Genomic DNA, 7453 nt, shown 5'->3' with positions numbered 1-7453 from the left:
CACAAGGCCCCGCCCCCACAGAGCCCAGGTCCCTAGTCAGCCTCTTTGCTCCGGCCCCGCCTCCTCCGGCGGGCAAGCCCGGCAGACGCCGGGGCCTGAGTTGACCCTCCCTTCTCAGCCGGAGGAACCGCCCCGTACCGCGCCGGTCGCGGGAGGCTATGAGCAGGGCGGCTGGAGAATTCCGAGTAGGTGGCCAAACCACCTCCTAAATTCCTGGCTACATCCAGGCGGTGTCGCAGGGAGGGGGACAGGTGGGTGGTGGGACCTTGCCCCCCTGGGCTCTGCAGGACCCGGAGCAGGAGGCTAGGGGAGCAGCCGCAGTGAGCCAGGCACCCCCTGGGTCGTCGTTGGCCTGTACCTTGGGGATAAAGGTGGGGTGACTTACGTTTCATGGTTTAATGTTCACCTGGGCTGCGTCCGCCGTGTTCTCACCGTGTCCTGGCTCCTCAGCAGTGCCTGGCGAGTGACAACTTTTATATTTGTTGTATCGCTGAACGAACGAATGTATAAATTGGGGACATGGAGGACCTCTCCCTCAACGTGAGGAAGGATTGTAGACAATGACATAGAGGCTGGAAAGGATTAAGATCCCCAAGTCATGAAGGGAGTATTTGGGGTACCTAAATCCTCTAATAAAGGCACCAAAGTGAGTCTCTGAAAGTGGCAAGTCTAGGACAAATAAGGAAAAGTACTTCCTGTTCATTTACCACCACTTGATAGTTGAAAGGCCTGGGAGTAAATCCACGGGGACCCTCAGGGCTCCCATCCAGCAGAGCCCCTAACTGGTGAAGCAGAATCCAGCAGGCTGAGAGGGCTGGAGGGAGAGCTGTACAGTGAATTCTTCCCCGGGGGGTGGGAGGTGGGGCAGGAGAGCCAGGGAAAATTGTTGGTGGCTGGAAATGTGGGGGAGGGACTGGGTGTGGGGTTAAGAAGTTTGGACCTTCCTTTGAGGGGTGGGTCTGGGGAGGGTTAGAACTGGGGGTGATGAGGCCATTTCTATGATGGGTTCATGCACAGTGGCGTCCATTAGTTCCAGAAATGCTTTGGACTCTTTGATGAGCTATGAAGAGTGTCACAGATCCTGGGGTGACAGAAGCAATGGGGATGTGTCTCTTGTGAAAAGCCTCTTTCTTACGCTGCCCTGGGGACCCACTGCCACATCTTAATGCCATATTTATACCTGGCTGCAGGCTCCAGCCTGACCTCTGGGTGGGGGGCCTCTAGCACTTTTTTTTTTCCTTTTTAACTAAGCACAATGAATTTATTAAAGCGACAGTATGCACTTGAGAAGTGAGAGCTGGTGACCTCGGGGAACATCTTGAAGTGCCAATGGGGTCTGGGTGGAAGGTTTTTATTCAACGTGGATGGTTGAATAGAGTGGTTGATACCGTGGTTCCCAGCTTCTGACACTGGTGAGAACTGTGACTGCCAATGCAGCTTGTTTTTGTCCTTCCTCTCCAGATAACGATTTCTTTTTGGTCTTCTCAATTACAGGAAGTTGGGGATAGGGAGATCTGGGAACAAGAAGGAAAAGGGAAGGGGTAGAGCTTGGGGTCTTTGTTCCCTGTTTTAACTTTCCTGCCTCATAAATCCACCGTGAGAGATTTCAATCACATAATCATATGGGAAGATGAAGGGGTGGTGGTCAGTACTCTGTAATTGCTTCAGGCTGAGATTAGACATAGACCCTGCCTAGCCTGGGATCAAAAATCTCTTCCTGCCTGCTCCAAAGGCCTGAGGCTCTATATCCCTGATTGTTGAGGCATGGGCTGAAATATTTGGAGTGTCATCAGCTTCATGTGAAATTGTTGTAACCTAGAAGTTATAAACTTGACAAGAAGATTAAAAAGGCATGACCAAATAATAAAAGGAGAATAGCTATTAAAGATCAAAGAGTAGTAAGAGCCAGATGAAAGAAGGGAGAGTTTTTTTAAATCCCACTCCAAATGACATTAGGAGATTTTTCTTGATTAAACCTGTGAAATTAGGTCACCTGTTTGTAGATTATTTAAATTCTAAATTCAGTCTGATCTGATTTGTTTCCACATGTGCAGCAGGTTTTGTTACTGACTGCAGAGACTTCCTTGTATTGCTTCTTACAGTCCTTAGTTTGCTCTTCCATCCATGCCAACATTTTTTATAATCAATTTTCCTTATTAAATTCTCTTTTGAAATACCTACAGGTTTTTTGTTTACTTAACAAGAGACTGATTGATAACCATTACATAACCACCAGATCAGTAAGTACTGGGTAGGATGTGGAGCAATTGAAATTGCAAATTGGGATGCTTCAGGGTTTTTTTGTTTTTTTTTTTACATTTTTTTATTTATTAATTTTAGAAAGAGAGAGAGACATTGATCTGTTGCTTCACTCATCCATGCACCCTCTGGTGCAGGGGTCCCCAAACTTTTTACACAGGGCGCCAGTTCACTGTCCCTCAGACTGTTGGAGGGCTGCCACATACAGTGCTCCTCTCACTGACCACCAATGAAAGAGCTGCCCCTTCCAGAAGTGCGGAGGGGGGCCAGATATATGGCCTCAGGGGGCTGCATGCGGCCCACAGGCCATAGTTTGGGGATGCCTGCTCTGGTTGATTCTTGTATGTGCCCTGACCAGGGATCGAACCCACAACCTTCGCATATCAGGAAGATGCTAGCCAACCGATCTACCTGGCCAGGGCAGTTAGGACACTTTGAAAAAGTTTGGTGTAAGGCCAGTAGCCACGGCCACCATCACAGCTGCCTGACCTATGCAGCTTCGCATTTGATTCAGACAGACGGTAATGAAACAACAGATCCAAGAACTGGTGGGCCATTACCTTTTAATGCTCGCTTGCACCCAGTGGGCAAGAAATACTCACAGTGGGAAAACACTTCCCTTTCCATTCAGGGCTCCCAAAGCCACTGACTTATCCCAGTTTCCTAGAATCAAAGGTTTCTAACCTCACCAGCCTTATTCACCTCTGTTCCCCATCTCCTTCTCTCTGCACAAACTGGCTTCTCCTTCAGCACTCCGCTATCTTGGCTGCTTTTCCTCTCCTCCACGTGACCTTTCTCTGCTCTCTTTCAGCATGGGCTCCTCCGCCCATTTTATAGTGTAGAAATCAAAACCTTTAATCCAATATACAAACAAGGAAGTCTCTGATACAAAGTCACTTAGGGTGGGAAAGGCTTAGTCTTAAAACTAAGCCTTAGGCTATAATGACCCTGCCATCTTACAGCCTGTCTCCCACACCCAATGCAAACTATAAGCAAGCAAACCTATATATAATATTTACAAACTTATTTGACCAACATTTGGCATCAAATATTAAAGCTGAAGATTGATACTCTGTAATCCAATAGTTCCTCTCCTAGGAATAAAACCTAGAGAAGCTGGTGCACATTTGTATCAAGATATGTATACAAGTGGTATTGTTTGTGAAAGCCAAAAGCTGTTGTGGCCCTGGCCGGTTGGCTCAGTGGTAGAGTGTCGGCCTGGCATGCAGGAGTCCCGGGTTCGATTCCCGGCCAGGGCACACAGGAGAAGCGCCCATCTGCTTCTCCACCCCTCCCCCTCTCCTTCCTCTCTGTCTCTCTCTTCCCCTCTCGCAGCGAGGCTCCATTGGAGCAAAGATGGCCCGGGCACTGGGGATGGCTCTGTGGCCTCTGCCTCAGGTGCTAGAATGGCTCTGGACACAACAGAACGACGCCCCAGAGGGGCAAAGCATCGCCCCCTGGTGGGCATGCCGGGTGGATCCCGGTCGGGCGCATGCGGGAGTCTGTCTGACTGCCTCCCTGTTTCCAGCTTCGGAAAAATGAAAAACAAACAAACAAAAAAACAAAAGCTGTTGTGGCTGTTGTGAACAATGCTGTGACCACCAGTGAATAGCTTCATCTGTATGAGTCCTTGCTTTCAATCCTTGTGGATATATACCTAGGAATGGAATTGCTGGGTCAAATGCTAGTTCTGTGTTTAACCTTTTGAGAAACGGCCAAAGTGTTCTCCATAGTGGCTGCACCATTTTATAGTCCCACCAGCAATGCTCAAGGGTTCCAGTTTCTCCACATCCTTGACAATATTTGCTAATTTCTGTCTTTTTGGTTATAGCTATCCTAGTAGGTCTCAGTGGATCTTGTGTGGTTTTGATTTCCATTTCCCTAATGACTAATGATGCCAAACACCTTTCCTTGGGCTTATTGGACATTTGTATATTTTCTTTGGTGAAATGTCAAAGAAATTTCTTTCAGTTGGACTGTTGGTTTTAATTGGATTGTTAGTTTTTTGTTGTTGTTGGGCATGTGCTTAGTAGAGGAACTTTAAAAAAGGAGCTGTGGTATAGCCATCATGTACCCCTGCAGCCTAAGTAGTAGGGATAAAATCAGAGAGGCATGTGTTATAAAGTAGCGTACCTTAGTTCCTCGGGTTATGTAGAGACACCAAGGCAGGATACAGAAGAAGTTTTAGGAGGAGATGTATTAATAAGCCGGCTACATATGACTTACACGGGATATAACTAACCCAAATTGTGCAGCTTTGAATATAGCTCTGAGGCTAGTTATATAGACATGATCACATACAGGTTGGGGGAGCATGACACAATAGTTAATTACTAACAAGTTTGCAATATTCATTTATAGTAGTGGTCCCCAACACCCGGGCCGCAGACCAGTACCAGTCTGTGGGCCATTTAGTACTGGTCTACAGAGAAAGAATAAATAACTTACATTATTTCTGTTTTATTTATATTTAAGTCTGAACGATGTTTTATTTATTATTATTATTATTTTTTTTTTCTGAAGTTGGAAACAGGGAGGCAGTCAGACAGACTCCCGCATACGCCCAACCGGGATCCACCCGGCATGCCCACCAGGGGGCGATGCTCTGCCTATCTGGGGTGTTGCTCTGTTGTGACTAGAGCCATCCTAGCACCTGAAGCAGAGGCCACAGAGCCATCCTCAGCGCCCGGGGCCATCTTTGCTCCAATGGAGCCTCGGCTGCGGGAGGGGAAGAGAGAGGCAGAGAGGAAGGAGAGGGGGAGGGGTGGAGAAGCAGATGGGCGCCTCTCCTGTGTGCCCTGGCCGGGAATTGAACCCGGGACTCCTGCATGCCAGGCCGACGCTCTACCACTGAGCCAATTGGCCAGGGCCTTATTATTATTTTTTTAAATTTATTTATTCATTTTAGAGAAGAGAGACAGAGAGATAGAAATAGAGAGAGAGAGAGAGAGAGAGAGAGAGAAGGGGGAGGAGCAGGAAGCATAAACTCCCATATGTGCCTTGACTGGACAAGCCCAGGGTTTTGAACTGGCAACCTCAGCATTCCAGGTCGCCACTCTTGTTTTGTTTTTTATTTTTTTTTTGTACTTTTCTGAAGCTGGAAACGGGGAGACAGTCAGACAGACACCCGCACGCGCCTGACCGGTATCTACCCGGCACGCCCACCAGGGGACGATGCTCTGCCCATCCGGGGCGTCGCTCTGTCGCGACCAGAGCCACCGTAGCGCCTGGGGCAGAGGCCAAGGAGCCATCCCCAGCGCCTGGGCCATCTTTGCTCCAATGGAGCCTTGGCTGCAGGAGGGGAAGAGAGAGACAGAGAGGAAGGAGAGGGGGATGGGTGGAAAAGCAGATGGGCACTTCTCCTGTGTGCCCTGGCCAGGAATCGAACCCGGGACTTCTGCAAGCCAGGCCGACGCTCTACCACTGAGCCAATCAGCCAGGCCAGGTCACCACTCTTGATCCACTGCGCCACCACAGGTCAGTCCCGATGTTTTATTTATTTATTTATTTATTTATTTATTTATTTTTATTTTTTATTTTTAATTTTTTTTTTTTTTTTTTTTTGTATTTTTCTGAAGCTGGAAACGGGGAGAGACAGTCAGACAGACTCCCGCATGCGCCCGACCGGGATCCACCTGGTATGCCCACCAGGGGGCGACGCTCTGCCCACCAGGGGGCGATGCTCTGCCCCTCTGAGGCGTCGCTCTGTCGCGACCAGAGCCACTCTAGCGCCTGGGGCAGAGGCCAAGGAGCCATCCCCAGCACCCGGGCCATCTTTGCTCCAATGAAGCCTTGGCTGCGGGAGGGGAAGAGAGAGACAGAGAGGAAGGAGAGGGGGAGGGGTGGAGAAGCAGATGGGTGCTTCTCCTGTGTGCCCTGGCCGGGAATTGAACCCGGGACTTCTGCACGCCAGGCCGACGCTCTACCACTGCCAAACGGCCAGGGCTTTTTTTTTTTTAATTCATTTTTATTAGAAGGAGAGAGAGGAAAGAGACAGAGAGAACAGGGGGAGGAGCTGGAAGCATCAACTCCTATATGTGCCTTGACCAGGCAAGCCTGGGGTTTCAAACCGGTGACCTCAGCATTCCAGGTCGACACTTTATCCACTGCGCCACCACAGGTCAGGCCCCGATGTTTTATTTTTAAAAAAATGACCAGATTCCCTCTGTTACATCTGTCTGTCGGAAGCCAATCAACAGCTGCTGGTTGACCCAGTCACAGCAGAGAAAAGGCTCAATGATACTTTCCCCTTTAACTTTTTGAATTAATTTGGCCTTTTATCCCCCCCTTTTCTGGGTGTGTGTGCTATCATTTATGGCACAGGGATAATAGCACCGCGCTTTCCCTGTAGATTTGTAGTAATTTCTTTGGAAATGAGACAGAGGGTGTGAGTTCCACAGAAAAGCCTGTAAGCCCCTTTGCCTGGGCTCATAAACATAAGAGGCTGGCTGTGATATCCCTTGAAAAGGGTTAAGTTTGTAGAAGAATTCCTTCCTATTAATCATGTTAGAAAAAATAGATTGTGACTTATGAATAGGTAGGAAACAGTGACTATACATGGAAGCACCTTTCAGCCTTCACTTAATTCATTACTTTACCTCCCTAGCCTTTTCATGTGATAGAGTAGAGAAACTTTCCTTTCTTCTTGCATACTTGACCTGCAGGTGGTGAAACACTCTGAGAAAAATAAAGTTAGAACTTAACTAGTGTATGAATATAGTAGATAATAAAATTTGACTAGACAATAGACCCTTAGATAAAAGAGTTATTAATCAATACTGACCTTTTAGAAGTTTGTGCCAATATTATTGTTGCTACTCAAGTTATTGTATAACTATATTTAGAATAACTTACCACCTGATTTATAGCTTATAGAAATGAATTAACTGTTGCCTAGAAATATGTAACCATAGTGAAACAAAAACAATTATTAATCAATGTATTCTGTATACCATGTGATTGTAACTTAGTGTGTGTATAAAAATAAAGCTGGACTAACCATTGGCAGAGATGCCTGGCAGTGAATGCTAAAAAATAATTCAGCTCTCTCACTCCTTTTGTGCTGACACCGTCTCTTCCTGTGGGACCCTTGGATTCCCCCCGGGGCTGGACCCTGGCATCCGGCATCCATCTAGGACTCACTCTTGACGCTTGTCTCAGTCACATGATACATTTATCCGTCCCACCCTAAAGG

This window comes from Saccopteryx leptura, chromosome 1 (genome assembly GCF_036850995.1).
Source record: "Saccopteryx leptura isolate mSacLep1 chromosome 1, mSacLep1_pri_phased_curated, whole genome shotgun sequence".
In the NCBI taxonomy this organism is placed as follows: domain Eukaryota; kingdom Metazoa; phylum Chordata; class Mammalia; order Chiroptera; family Emballonuridae; genus Saccopteryx; species Saccopteryx leptura.
This window is presented reverse-complemented; position numbering follows the sequence as displayed.